Genomic DNA, 14,737 nt, shown 5'->3' with positions numbered 1-14,737 from the left:
TTTTCCTTGTATTCTCTGCCCCCTTTTATTTTATTCTCCCCCTTTTATTTTCTTATTGTCTTTTCCATTATTTCTTTCTAGTCTTCCTTTTTTTTTCTAGTTGGATTACATGGAGGACACAGGAGTTACTTCCCCTACTCCAGCCCTATGAATGTTTGCTCTTGAGCCTGCGCACCTTTCCAAAGGCACTCAGGCGTTGCCAAAAAAGCTCCCTGAAGCCCCTCAGCTCTGTTTTTGCGGGCAATCTGCTGGGTAATTAATAGTTCCCGCACTAACTACACCCCCAAGACCAACAGGTTTAGTATCAGGCGCATAAAATCTGCTCAGTTGGTATAAGCCGCCGTGTCAAGCCTTAACCCCTGCCTGGTTAATCAAATTCCCTTGGCCGGGGGTGAGTGAAACCCCGACCCGCCCGGCGCTCAGCTCTCCCAGTTTTGCAAGGAATTCAGGAGCAGTCTCTCCCACACACACAAAACCCGTGGTACTTACATTTCTTCGCCTTTATCGGAGAAGGATTTGACTCCAGATCTGGGGGGGAGATGAGACTCCGGCTGTGAACAAAGATCCCCACGGCCAAGCGCCCCTCGGAGAAGAGAAAGTCTCCAGCAATTCTCATCCTTCCCCTCGCCATCCCTATTCAAAAGTGCCGCTTAGCTCCACGGTGTCAATCTTGCACGAAAGGCTCTGAAGGAGTTAGAAATCTTCCATCCAGGAAAACGGGAAGAAACGCAGAAACTTGGCTTGGGTTTGGATTATTTTTCTTTTCCTTCTCCTCATTTTTTTTTTTTTTTCCATATTGCTTTCTACGCCCCGGAGTAGAAAGTGAAGTGTTGTATGTGAAGCTTTGCAAGTTTTTTTTTTGGTGTGTGTGGGGGGGTTGGCCAAGGTCTAGTCCAGCCCTCTCTGCTGTGAAGGACGTGCTCTGAAATTCAACCAATTTCCCCAACGCTTTTGTTGCTGATGAACTGAAGCCCTATTGTTCATCCATTGCCACGGTCTTTTGCAGTTCCTACTATAAGCTATGCTTTGCCAGAGATAATGAATTTGCACCAAAACCTCTCTTAGCCCCGTTCTGACAGACGGAACAAATCAGAAATGTCTCGCCCAAAGAGGAGCAATGGCTACCTTTTCCTAGAGAAGAAGGGAAGCGCAGGTTTCTTTGGAAACTTTAAAAAATGAAGCAAAAAGTCGAGTTTTCTTAGGTGTTTTCCTGCAGCTAACTTCTGAAGAACAGTTTCTTCCAAGTCTCGTGGGGTTTTTTTGGGAGGCACTGCCATTTTGTGCAACTTTTGTCCAAACCAAGGAGCCAGCCAACATCAGGGGGAAAAAAAAAAAAAGGGAAAAAAAATTAGAAAAAAAGATCAAGAAGCCGACCAAAAATAAGTCTTTTCCCATCACTGCTGTCATGCAAACTTGTAGCGTGACCTCTCGTCCCTGAAGGAGGGTGTCCAAGAGCGTTCCTCCTCTAGTCGATCGCTCTGGGTTTGGAACCAGCGTGAAAACGTCAGTCAAAAAAACCCGGCGGGGTTTTAGGGCTGGGGAGGAGCGGGGGGGGCGGGCTGGGAGAAGTTCGGGTGTGCACCGGGAGCGGGAGGTGTGCGGGGAGGAAGAGAGGGAGGAGGGATGGAGGGAGGTAATTGGAGGCGAGGGGGCGGCAGGATGAGTCTCCCCTTCCCGAGGTGGGTGGGTTTGGTGCTGTCCCCCACTCTGGGGAGGGGGATTTACATGATGCTGCGTGGGTTGATGTCAAAGGGGGGAGGGGGAGGGCGGGTCAGGGGGAGGGACGATGCCTAAAAATGTGTGTGTGTATATATATGTATATATATGCACTACATCGCGCACATGCATATGTATGTACACACGTATATGGTGCCAGGCGGGTGTCCCAACCAGAGCGAGGATGCAGAGAGCGACTCCGCCGTCGTCGGGGCGTGGGTTTCGACGGGGAACAACCCCGAGCTCCCGGGCATCCCCCTCCTGCACGGCCCCCGGGGACCGTGCGGACAAAGAGAGCTCTGTCAGGACCAAAAGGCGAGCCCGGAGCCAACCGAGGGAGTGCGAGAGTGCGCGCACACACACAGACGGGGAAAAAAAAAAACAAAAAAACAAAAAAAAAACCCAAAAAAACCACCCCACATCAAACATAAAAAACCCAAACAAATAAACAAACAAAAAACCACCAAACCTGCTGAGAGGGTTAATAAAGTCTGGACCGTTCCCCCAGCCCCAGCTAGAGCCACGCTCACTTTCCCCCTCCCTGGCGCGGGCTTTTAAGTTTAGTTGGGAATGCTCAGAGAGAGGAGCAGTGGGTTGGGTGTGCGTGCAGCTGCTTTACTCCAAGAGCGACCAGAGAGGTCCAGGGAGATGCTGTGGAGCATCTCACAGGCGACCGACAAATACGTAAATAGCGTCAGGAGAAAACCGGCTCCTAACAGAGAACATCCCTGGCTTCCAAGCCGCCGGTGGCGTCTCACCCTGCCGCCTCGCCGGCAGGAATTTCCTTGGCGTTGAAAGTTCTCCAAACGTCATTATACACCGAAAGGGAGAGAGGGAAGAGAAAGAGGAGCACAAATCGCTTTCGTTCACCCTGGGCTACCCTCGGACCGGTCACTTCCCACAGCCAGGCACCGAGTCCCCGCTTGTACTGCTTCTCCTCACGGTGCTGGGAAATTGCTGCAAAGCCAAGAGAGAGAGGCTTTGACTCGCGGATCAGCCCTTCGGCTTGGTGACTGCAGCCCCGGTAGGCGGCACCGAGCCCTGCAGCCGCGGTACCCGCAGGGACGCTTCGCCTCTGTCACGCAACATTTTGGGGAGGGAAGGGTAGGGTATTTATTTTTTTAACGTTTCCTGTTTCCCGCTCTTCGCCTGATGAAGAGAAGCAGCAAATAAGGTCCCATTTTAAAAAAAAAATAATTAAAAAGGGAAGAGGCAGGACGAGCTCAGCGGTGCTGCTGGGAGGTGGGCTTTGTTTTGGGGACGCGCGGGAGGGGGCTGGTGCCTCCGGTGATCCTGATGCTGCTGATGCCTGAGCTCATTTCGTGTAGTTTCATCGCGCAGGGGAGCGGATCGGGAGCCTGCCGGCTGCCTTCCCGGCCTGGCGTGGCTCGGAGAAGCGCGGAGAAGCGCAGAGCATCCCCGCGGCTGCGCCTCCCCCATCCCCGCTTCACGTTCAAGGTTTAACAGCGAGGTCACGTCCATTGACGTCATCTGGAGGCATGCTGCACGTCCGGGTACATTTACATACATCAAGGAAATTAGGGCAATAATAATAATAAAAAAAAAAAAGAGAGAGAATATGCAAATCCCACTCTCTGGGAGAACAGATCGCGGATTACCGGAGCCATCGCCCATGTGGAGGAAGATCCTGATTAACGGAACAAATAATCGGGCCTCCCATCTCCTTCTTAAACATCATTTATCATCATCATCACCATCATCAACCAAACGAACGTCCCAGGGATGAGGGATGCAGGAAGGGCTGCAGCGCCGAGAAGAGCGTGAGGCTCCGGTGCCTGATCCCGGCTCCAGCCCTGCGCCATTCTCTTCTCCTCCTCCTCCTGCTGCTGTTCCTGTTGGCTCCAGCGTCTATTATTTTTAATACTGATGCATATGTAAAGGTATATTTGCATTTTTTAAATTTACTGGGAGTTACAGGCTATGGCTTTTCTTTTCATCTCTCCTTTCTACCTATTCTTTTTAAAAAATACTCTTCCCTTTATTCTGTTTTCCTTTGTTTTTTTGTTTTGTTGTGGGTTTTTTGTTTATTTTTCGCGAGTGTCTGCTGTATGTGTGTCTTTACATTCCGTTTCTCCATGCTTCTGGCTGTGCAAAGTTACAAAATACGCACAGCTCTAACATCACAAATCCAGGTGCACGAGATGCTTACTGGGTCCTAAAAGGAGAAGAGGATTTCATTGCCCTGCTCGGCTGTGACACCGCTAGCTCGAAACAGGAACTTTGATCACCTGATTAACTTCCTATCGGGAAAAAAAAATATCCCCAAAAGTTTATAGGTGTGGGGCGATATAGATAACGTGTGTAATGGGGTCTGTTTCCAAGAATTTGTAGTATTTCATTGCTGTGTTATGGCCTATAGAAGGGTTATATCCGCCTTGATTTTAGCGATTTCATTTAAATCTTTTATTTCAAAAATCTTCTCTCCAAACGTGGAGACCCAGGTACAGAGAGCTTTCTCCGAGGGAGACATTTTGTCTGTTTTGCCTGAAGGGCTGCGTTATTAAAGGAGGTAACACCTCATTTTAATGGGTGTAGCTTTGAAACCACTACCCTTTTTCTTTCTTTTTTTTTTTTTTCCCAGAAAAAGCATCTTTAGGGTTGTTTTTCTTCCTTTTTTTTTTTTTTTTTAAGATATTGCTGATAGCATTACATTTACTTTATCTGAAAATCCACAGGCCTTGATTTACTTACGAACACTGTTAGCACATTTCAGTTTATCTTAACAGAGAAATTCTTAGCAGAAAGAATAGATAGACAAGTAGTTTAAATTTGGTTAAAACCAGAAGACACTCTCTTTTTATAGTCCAGACAGGTTTTGTTTTTAAACGAGCAACCTTTTTCCATAGAAAACAACACCCACCCGTACACTGGTTTTTTTCACTTTTTTTTCCTTAAAACAAAGAAGTCAAAGTGCATGCATAGATAATTAGTTACACTATGAATGCCTTACCTGCAGGGACGTACAGGGCAGAAGTTAACCCTCCCCAAAGACTATCGTGCTTGTATATATATATATTCTTTTAAAATATAGAGCAGTGTGCCGTGCTCGGTCAGGGTTTCCCAGTGCCTTTCCCACCACACCTCTACTTTAATTCTTTGGCGTTTCTTATGGTATTTCCAGCTCTACCTCTGGCTCTAGTTGCACCAGCCCGACATTGATTTGTCGCCCAATAAGAAGCGGTCAGACGGCTACACGTAAAACGTTTTAAAAAAATGCCCCAAACCCGCTCCAAAACGGAAACCGACACCCTCATCCCTTAGGTTAGCTCTTACCTCACCACATATAGCAACAATTCACTGGGAAAGTACCATTTGTGCACATTTTTAGCCACAGCGGGTACCGGGGTTTCCTCAGCCCGGAACGCAAATCCCATCCTCCCTTCCCCGCTGTTAATTAGCGCACGTGAAGCTCTCTCTCCCCTCACTACTATATGCAAAAAGCGGAGGTGAGCGCGGGGATGGGCGCCTCTCTGTCCGTCTGTCCGTCCCCTCACAGCATCCACGCTTACCCCCGCCCCGATGGCTATCCCCCACCCGTCCTTGCTTATTACTCCGCGGCTCCAACGGAATGGGACTGGGGGAGCCGTCCATGGAGAATTTCCTCCCTCTCCATTGCTGGGATGCCGGGGGTCCGCAGAGCAGCATCCCTCTTCCCCAGACTCCCAGTGCCCAGAGCATCCCCCCATTCCTGGGAGGCCAGGGGTCCTCACAAGCAGCATCCCCCGTTCCCACATCCGTCTGTTCCCGGGAGCGCAGGCCCCTCTTATCCCCCCATTCCTGGGATGCCGGGGGTCAGCACAGGAGCATTCCCCTCACCAGATCCCTCCTCTCCGTTACCATAAAGGAGTCTCGTGAATGGTGGGGGCGGTGTTTCAATGACACCCCCCCCCATAGGAGGGGACAACCTATCCCCCCCCCCCCCCCCCCGGCTCAACCACCGGCAGCGAGGGGGTGTCTGTCCCCCCTTCGACACTGCCCACTCAAACGAGAACTCGACGAAAGGAATACCAACAATAAATAACACCCCCTTTTTACCTAAAATCGGCTTTTTTTTTTTTTTTTTTACCCAGCTAAAAATTCCGCGGCGCATCTGTACGACTCACCTAAGGTGTATAAAACGCCACCGAAGTTGGCAATGTCACAGATTTCGGCCCAGGATTGATAAGTAAATAAATTAATAATTAAAAAAGAGCTAATAAATCTCAGATTCGGGATGACTGCTACAGCCATGGAGACGAGACAGGGCACCTTCTTGAAAATAAATAAATGCATGGAATATATCCACTCCATTTTCTACTTATTTTTTTTCCCCCACCCTCGTCCTTTTTTTCTCTTTAATACCTAGACTCCTCTGAACAGGGTACTCAGCATTTTACACTTGTATTTCCTCCCTCGTCTCTGTTGCCTCTCTATCTATCTTCTTATCAAACCGTAAATAATAAGAAACGAGCCAGTATGGTCTACTTGTGAACACACATTTTTTTTGCATTATTTACATAATGTTTTAGAAAAGTGGAGATGAGAAAATTATTAATTTTTTCCCCTGCAAGATTTAAATACTGAAACGAAAACATGTAGAACAGCAATATTAGGTGAATTAACCGAAATCTGGCATGAGAAAAATAAATTTTTCTTAAGGAAAAAAAGCTGAATTTTTAGTTTTCTCTTTGCACACACGAAAAGAATAATTCGTAATTTGAATTCCTTCCCAGAAGCTTCCAGTGGGGATACACCTCATTTGGAAATAGTGAGAAGAACCCCAAAACCATGCCCCTTCTCTCGGTTTGAGGACATCTCCCCTTGATGAGAGGTGGAAAGGTAGAAAGCGAGAGGAGGGCGAGGAAAGAGGGTCCGGGACTTTCCCCCAGACTTCAGACCAGTAAATAGCGAGGTTTCCGAGATGGAACTCTTTGTCAGGGGAGGTTTGGTGGGATGCAGAAATCCAGCCTCAGCACCAGCCCGGGATGCGCGACCGGAGCATCCGAGCTTCTACACACGCCGTGGTTTTGGCTTCCAGCACCGGAGGAAGGGGAAGTGCCTCATTTTCGCTTTGGCTTTCCTGCTCTTAATCAGTTTGTACCCTGGCATCAAATAACCTTTTAATAAAGACGAGGTTTGAAATGCACGTTTATCTCGCTGTTTTCCGCAACTACGGCCTCGCGGAGAGCACTAAACCTCATTTTTTAATGTATTTATTCCAGTCTGGTTCATTTTCCCACCTCTGCACCCCCTTGGTGGGTCGGACCCCACTTGTAAGCACTGAGGATAAAGTCGGAGGGGGGACACACCGCTTCTTGATGGGGTCTTTCCCACCCCAATTACCTTCCCAGCTTCCCGGCTGCTCTGGAGGCTGCCGATCGCCCCTTCCCACCGGTTCCCGGTAACGGCCGCAGGGGGAGAGCGACATCTGGTGGTGCCCGCGGTGGGAAGGAGTGGGCAGAAATGGGATGGAGAGGGCTGGAGAGGAAAGGAGTAGGATGGAGAGGGATGGAGCGGGATGGAGATAGGGAGGGATGGAGCAGGGTGGAGCAGGGTGGAGAGGAATGGAGAGGGAACTAGTGGGATGGAGCAGGATAGGGAGGGTGGTGGTGCATGGAGAGGAGTGGGAAGGGAAGGAGTGGGATGGAGAGGGATGGAGATGAATAGGGAGGGATGGAGGAGGTGGGACAGGGTGGAGAGGGAATGAGATGGATGGGGAGAGATGGAGAGGGGTAGAGAGGGATAAGAGAGGGATGGAGATGGGTAAAGAGGGATGGCAAGGGGTGGAAAGTTAGGGAACAGGCAGCCCCTCGTGCCGGGTGCAGTTCCCGCCGTCTCAAGGCACCTGCAGACGGAAGCAGAGCCGCTCTCCCCAAATGCTGGCCATCATCACCCCATCTGCGCTCTGCTGCAGCAAATATGCAGCAGAGCTATATTTTTATAGGGGCACTTGGCAGAGACAATGATTGAGCCTGGGGGAAGAACATCTCCAGGGTAATGCTCAGAACCCCTCGTTCCCCCCTGGGGAAAGGGCACCTTCCACACACGGAGGAGGAATTGTTGCCGGCCCCTCCCAACTCCTCTGCGTTTGCCGTGTTAATGCCGGGGATCAAAACGCTTTCTCGCTCTGTGGTGCTGGTCTTACGAACCACGGAGGGGTCGGGGCTGCTGCAATATCCCAGGAAACGGTAACATTTCAATATTCTTCCCTGCAGAATGTCCATATTCTTCGTTTCATTTGTATAGGTGCTGGGTGGAAAAGGCGGTTTTTTTGTTTCCTCGGAAGCACTTGCTAGCTGATAGCAGGCTTCAACTTTCCCCCCATTCTTCCTTCCTCTTTTTAATAAAAATAATGAAAACGAAAGGTTTGGTGTTACCTAAAGGGCTGTTTTTACGAGCAGGAATGGCTGTGGTGAGTTCTAGTTGTGATAGGCTATGGGGAGGAAGACGCACTCGGGAGGAGTTGGAGGTTATGTTTGATTGGATTAACAGCCACTCCTATTTTTTGTTGTTGTTTTGTTTTGTTATTTTGGCAGTTCATTACCCGAGTTTCCGCCAAGCCCATGTGTTTCAGTAATTGATTTCCCAGATCTCCTTCTAGGAATTCTGTTCTCTTCCTATCTCAACAGGCAGCGGTCGGAGAAAAGGATAAAATGGCTCTTTGGAAGGATGCATCCGCAGGAATTATTTCTTCTTGTCCAGATAAATAACAAAGTGCTGGGCTGTTGCAGAGAGGAAAGGCTGTTGGGCTCACGACCATCAAATATTTCTATTAATTTGCTGCTGTGTGTAGTTGCAAAAGCACTCATGGAAGGTTTTAGCTACTCACGGAGGCACTCGGCCAAAATTGGGGTGAATCTCCCAAGCCATAAGACCTGAATACAGATTATTCCCTTCCAATCCATCACAAACCCGAGGTGTCCTTCTTAGCAAATATACCTCTGCTAAAGGACCTGGGGGGTTCTGAGCTGCGTTCTTGCTCTGGGTGGTGGAAAAAAGAGGATTACAAGCAAGGACAAACACCCGAGGGGAAGAAGAGGTGGGAGAAAGGGGAGGCGGTGTGGTTTGTCCGTCTGTCCTTCTGGGGAGGGTGCTGTCCTTTTGTCTGAGCCACCTCGGGCATCGCCGAGCACTGTTTTGACAGTGAAATGACAGCCACGGGTCTCATTTTGATGTGGACACTCCTCAGTCCCACCCCGCGTCCCACATCACCGAGCGGGGCTGGCGGCACCGCATCTCCCCGCCGCGAGGGTCATCGGACGGACAGACGGACACCGCTGTTGGAGACGGTTCCCACGCTCCTAGAGCACTCGCCGAGACGGGAAAGGAGCATCCTCATTGAAACCTTGTTTTGATGCTCATGTCTGCTGTCAAAAAAGTTTTGGAACTCTCCCAGTGCACCCCCTGTGCCGGATATTGGGGGCAGCTCTTGCCGGGCAACCCTCCACTGCTTCCGCCAGGCAGAGCCCCTTGCCCAGAGAGCCCCCTTGCCCAGAGAGCCCCCTCTGCCCCTGCTTTCTTTCCCAGCTTTTCAGTAGCAACGAGGGAATCCAGAACACGAGCTAGGGATGAAGGACTCACCCGGGAGATGCAAACCCGGCAGCTCGGTGCCTCGGGACGGATTAGTAGGGGAGTGCGTTTTGCAGAGGGATGGAAGGTGGGGGAGCGGCACTCCACCTCCTCTCCACTTGCAGGATCCCCCCTATCTTTCACACCCCAAAAAGAACGCTCGTCGGGAGCTGAAAGCCCCGTTACCTGAGCTGTAATACCTTGCCTCTCTGCCTCTTTACAGGACTGATAGATACATCCCAACCGACCATCGGAAAGCCCTTCCCACTCCGTTTATTTTGATTTCTCCCCGGGGAGAGCACTCGTCTGCAGTGTCGTCCCCCCCATCCCTGCCCTCCATGCGATGTTCGGGATGTGGTAGCTCCACAGACCCGGCTTGTGCCTGTGGGTGTTTAAAATGCCACAGGTGAGCCCTTGTAGTCCAACAACCTCTGCTCCTGTAAATAAGATTTGTAAGGAACTGAGGGTGTTTAGGCGGCAAGGGGAGGCAGAGGAATCCTCCGGCCCGGCAAGGACCCTCCCCCGATTCTCTTCCCCTGCCCTGCATCCCGCTTATCCTGGTACAAGAAGTAGACACTCTTATAAATATAAAAGTGGAATATTTTTGATTAAATCTAAAGTAGATTTAAATCTCATCTAAGTAATTGTGGTTTTGGGAAGTTAGGCAACACGTCCCCTTGATAGCATGTTTTCTTTCTTTCAGACAGTGTTTTTGTAGAGACTGTTCGTTCTTTGGAGATGACAATGCGTTGTGTTCAGTACGATCTTTGCTTAACAGATGTCTCTTCTGTAAACACCTCTGTTTGCAGACTGTTCCTGTCTCCAGTGCAAGGTCAAGCAGAGGGCTGGAGCCAGCTCCAAATTAGCAGGAGTCTTGACTGTTATGAAGTTCATAATAACATTAAAATTAGTCCTTGGAAAGGAATAGAATATGCATAAGATTTCTGGGAAAATTTATGCGTATGCATACAAGTGGGAAACGGATGCTGTCCCCAGACCTTGTGTCGCTGCATACCGCTAATAGAGATCATTCTCTCGTGTTGCCCAGGACCGATAAAAGATGCTCTCTCTCTAAAGCTCCGAGAGTTCATTTGCCGGCATTTTCAATATCAGTCCCAAACCTCAACTTTTCCTCCGTGTTTTGCCCCCGGCACGCTTCTGGCCATATCGAGGCCCCCCTCGGCTTCTCCCCATCCCGCTCCGAAGGGACCCCCCGCCCCGGTACTTACCGCCCTTCCTCCTCCGCATCCCGAGAGGCTTGTCCAGCTCAGCCTCGTCCTCCGGGAGCAGCCGGGCTGGGAGAAGGGAAAGGGGGACGGAGGGAAGGAGAGGGAGATAGAGGGAGGGAGAAGAATGAAGCGAGGGAACGGATGCTGCCCCCCTTCGCCCCGGAATTTCCCATCCACTCCCCCTCTCTCATTCCAAACACGGCAGCAGCGGGGGATTGGGTGGGGGGAGGGGTGCTCGCCTTTCGTGGCTGCTCCTCCTTTGGGATCCGCGCTCCGCAGGGATTTGGGACCAAAAGAGGGAGAACGGGCTGGGGAGAATGTCCCAAGCCGAGCGGCTGAGGCAGGCATTGCCTTTCCCTCTCCCGGCATCATCCCCCCGCCTTCCTCTTGGTGTCCTTATTAATGACCGACTAATGATTAATTAGAAATTAGTCCGACTAATCATTAATTAAAAAGCGGTCTGCAAACGGAGGCAGGGAGCCAGGGCTGGCTGGGACAGAGGACATCGGGGTGGAGGCTCCCGCTGTTCCTGGGGAAATATATCACCGCAGGCCCTCTTTGTTAATTATTCAAGGAGCTTAACGAGCTGCAGCCCCCTCCCCCGTTGCAGGGGCACTCTCGCAGCACACCTACACCCTCGGGGCTGGGGTTGGTGGGTGGCTTGCCCTGGATCCCCTCTAAACTCTTCCCACTGCTGCAGGCACTCCGATTGCCCCCTTCGATTCCTCTGCTGAAGGTGATTTTCTCCCACAGGTTCGTGGGAAACTTGTTTGTATGGATACCCACAGGCACGATGATCACCGAGATCACTGCACGACGTGTAATCGCTACAGCTACCACAGTGTGCCACCGATCTGTACCCCAGAGATCGCATCACGCTCTGCCTCCCTCGCTCTGTCATGCAAATGACGGCAAAACGTGATTTGTCGCTCAGCTAATTAGAGTGGAATACAGAACATCAGCAAGCCCGTGGTTTCTGCAGGGTTGTGCAAATTCCATGTTCTCATGGAGCGAAAAGAAGCAGGCACTAACGTTTGCCAGCGCGTTTTGTGATGCTTATACCTCATATCTACTCTATCTTAATGAAAAAATAATGTAATAAGAGATTCTATTAATGGTATCGCAATAAAACTGATAAGTAAGAATTAAATTATATTTTAAAACACATAACAGCAAAGCAAAAATAAGTATTTGATGCTTTAGGATAAACATACGAAAAAGTATTGTAAGCGTTCTATATCATGTTCAGAAGTTGCCTTTAATATCATATCGACTTCGATATTACATAAAATGGTTAATAAATGAATACAGCTCTGTCAGACTAGACAGAGAGTTACTGTTGTTTAAATTATCAAAACAAACCTCATTGAATGATGCTGTTCATCCTGACGAGCACGGAAACGTTTTCCTTACAATTTACATATTTTCAGAGCAGAAATTAGAACTGTCTTCCTTTCAAATCAGAAGAGCCGACATTAGAACAACCCTCTGCATATTCTTGCTGCACTGTGCCACTACCTGAAGCACGGCAAAAAACGCACAAGCAAGCACTTGGATTTGCAGTTATTTTTTTCCTCCCCCTATCCTACCACTGTTATTGATTACATGTTTTCATTTTCTCTAACGTAGCATTCATTCTCTGGTGTCAGCCTCTTTCTGAATGCATTCACATTCAGGTTTATCATTCTTTATAGCAGTTACTAGATATATTGACAACGTTAGTGTGCTTTTATTTTTCCCTGTTTTCCCCCATTATTATTATTATTATTATTATTATTATTATTATTATTATTATTATTATCGTTATAAAAACGCACACATGAAAACTGTTCACAAGTTCAAAAACCACCTAAGCTCTTTCTGGTTAGCTCCAGTGCTGTAAAACGCCAGTTGCTGTCAAGTTCTAAGAATTCAAGCAGGAGGGAAAGAAAGAATTATTATGCATAGAATCTTCACCTAATTGGTCCTAAATCCATTGACATAGGTCTAACTGATTTTTAAAGGGGCAGAAGTTGGCCCTCTTCTGGCCCAAATATGTGGCTATTTGTTTTTTGTTTGAAAATGTAGCTCCCAAACACATCTATTGTAAACTTACATATGTAAATGACAGATAAAGGTAAGATATTCAGATTTTTTCAAAGGAATTTGTACGGGAGGAGGTTTACTGAAGTTAGAATTGTTTACTCTTAACTTTATTAATAGTTCCAGTTGTACTGAACATAGTTATCAGAAGAAAAATTCTTGTCAAGAGGTTGAAGCCATACAAATGGCAATAAAACATTTACAATCCTACTTAATTGTTCTGGAGAAGTGAAGCACTTCTATTTCCATCTTTCCTTTAATGATTTCCCTCCCCTCAAAACTGTCCTTTCTAGTACTATACCTACATTTCTGAGCAAAAAGTAGGCCATTACGAAAAATTGTCTGTCTGGGAGGGTGGGAGCCGGAGTTGGGATGTTCGGTCCACAGCACCCCATGAAGAGAATTCAGCTGAAAACAAGGACACACTTCGTCCTCTTCTTCACTCGACTAAATCTTTTTAAGTGCATCATATGTAGAAAATGAGTTATTTTCTGTTTTTCGAATAACTGAAGACAGACTCCAGCCCTGAAGTTGGTTTGTAAGAAAAAATTCTGTTAGGTCAGGGGATGCTTTTCCAGGGGAAGAAACGGGGATAGAAAGTTTGCTTTCCCCCGTGGAAGTGGATTTTCTTTAAGTCTCAGAGAAGTGTTATAAAAACATACTTAATTAAGAGAAAGAGAACTCCTGTAAGAGCCCCGACTGCACAAGTTTGACTGGAACTCTGCAAAATGGGATAAAATCCCGCTCCCGCTGCTGTCAAACACAGGACGCTGCTGGGTTTCCCCACAGCAAGGCGGGGGGGAAAGGAGGTGTGTTCTTTCTAGATAGATTTAAGGAGATCATTTTCCCCGAGGAACGGCAGGAGAGATTCAACAGAGTCCACTATTTTCCCACTTTCCCTCTCCTTACTTCCCCGAATTGATAACTAGACTCGATGAACACTGGATGGAGGAAAAAACCCATCACTTTAAGTTGTGGTTAACCGTTCAGGTGTAGTGATAGGGGGATCCTGAAGTGGGAATTAACAGCGTGTTAAGAGCAAGTCCCCACTTGGAGATGACATCCCACCGTAGGGATTTGGAGTCTCCAAAGCTCAGAAAGTACCCTGTAGTGTGCCACACGCACTTTTAGGGCTACATGCCATTAGGCGTAGATGGAATTGTTATAAAGCATGAATGGATTTGTCACTAAGCAAGAATAGCTTGTTATCAAGCAAGAATAGGTTACAAAACCTTGTCCTGAGGAAGGCATTCCCAGCTGAAGTTCTCTCCAGGTGAGGAAGCCCACCCATCCCACACGGACAGACAACAGAAGCACTTTGCTTCTTTCCTCCTGCTCCCTCAAAAAGCTCGTTTTTCTTCTATATATGTTCCCAAAACCTGGGATGGTAAAGAGAGCGAGAGGCAGGTACGGTACTTCTAGAGCAGGGAGGGAAGCCTCTTTGATTTGGTTTGTTTCGGTTTGGCAGGAGGCAGCACCATCCAGAACAGACACCTCTGTGGGAGGGTGGAGACCCCCCTCCTGCCTCTCCCACTGCATCACCGCGGGCGCGGCGAGGAGCCCAACTTCAGCGGGGTGAGACAGTCAGCGCTCAGGAAAACATCAAAAAATGCACTTTTATCCTCGACTGGCTGGGTTTTCACAGTTGTTTTTTTTGTTTTGTTTTGTTTTGTTTTGTTTTGTTTTGTTTTGTTTTGTTTTTTTAAATCCCAGTTTAAGTCCCTGCCCATGTCAGGGGGGTTGGAACTAGATGATCTTTAAGGTCGTTTCCAACCCTAACTATTCTATGATTCTATGTTTCTGTGATTCTAAATGTCCTGCTCCGTCTCCAAGTCATCCTGAAAGGATCGATTCCCGAGTTCTATGCGAGGTATCAGTATCCCTGGAGGGATGCTATTAAGAATACATAATAACACAACAAAAATATATTACATTTTACGTAATATTATTATAATTAATGCGATAACATTCTTGTTCTTGTTCTTGTTCTTGTTCTTGTTCTTGTTCTTGTTCTTGTTCTTGTTCCTGTTCTTAATTACCATCATTATTAAAAGAAAGGACAAAGAAACCAACCTGCCGAGTGGACCACTCTCCCGGCAGGACGGACAGAAGGACAGAAGGGGTGGGAGGAGAGTCAGGCA

The 14,737-nt window shown here is 48.2% G+C and overlaps 1 long non-coding RNA gene across 2 annotated transcripts in view; it reads right to left on the bottom strand.

Moving 5' to 3' along the window:
- Nucleotides 1-10,657, bottom strand: part of LOC128850348 (uncharacterized) — a 138,585-nt gene extending 127,928 nt beyond the window's left edge. Inside the window, exons 1-2 of one of the 2 annotated variants that reach the window (XR_008447681.1) lie at nucleotides 10,515-10,657; nucleotides 490-1,286 (exon numbers count right to left, since the gene is read on the bottom strand). This is a non-coding gene — a long non-coding RNA (uncharacterized LOC128850348). Of the gene's footprint in view, nucleotides 1-489; nucleotides 1,483-10,514 lie in introns of those variants that run through there. The other variant, XR_008447680.1, reaches the window with a different exon arrangement.
- Nucleotides 10,658-14,737: the final 4,080 nt, after the last annotated feature.

Source organism: Cuculus canorus, chromosome Z (assembly GCF_017976375.1).
Source record: "Cuculus canorus isolate bCucCan1 chromosome Z, bCucCan1.pri, whole genome shotgun sequence".
Lineage (NCBI taxonomy): Eukaryota > Metazoa > Chordata > Aves > Cuculiformes > Cuculidae > Cuculus > Cuculus canorus.
This window is presented reverse-complemented; position numbering and strand designations above follow the sequence as displayed.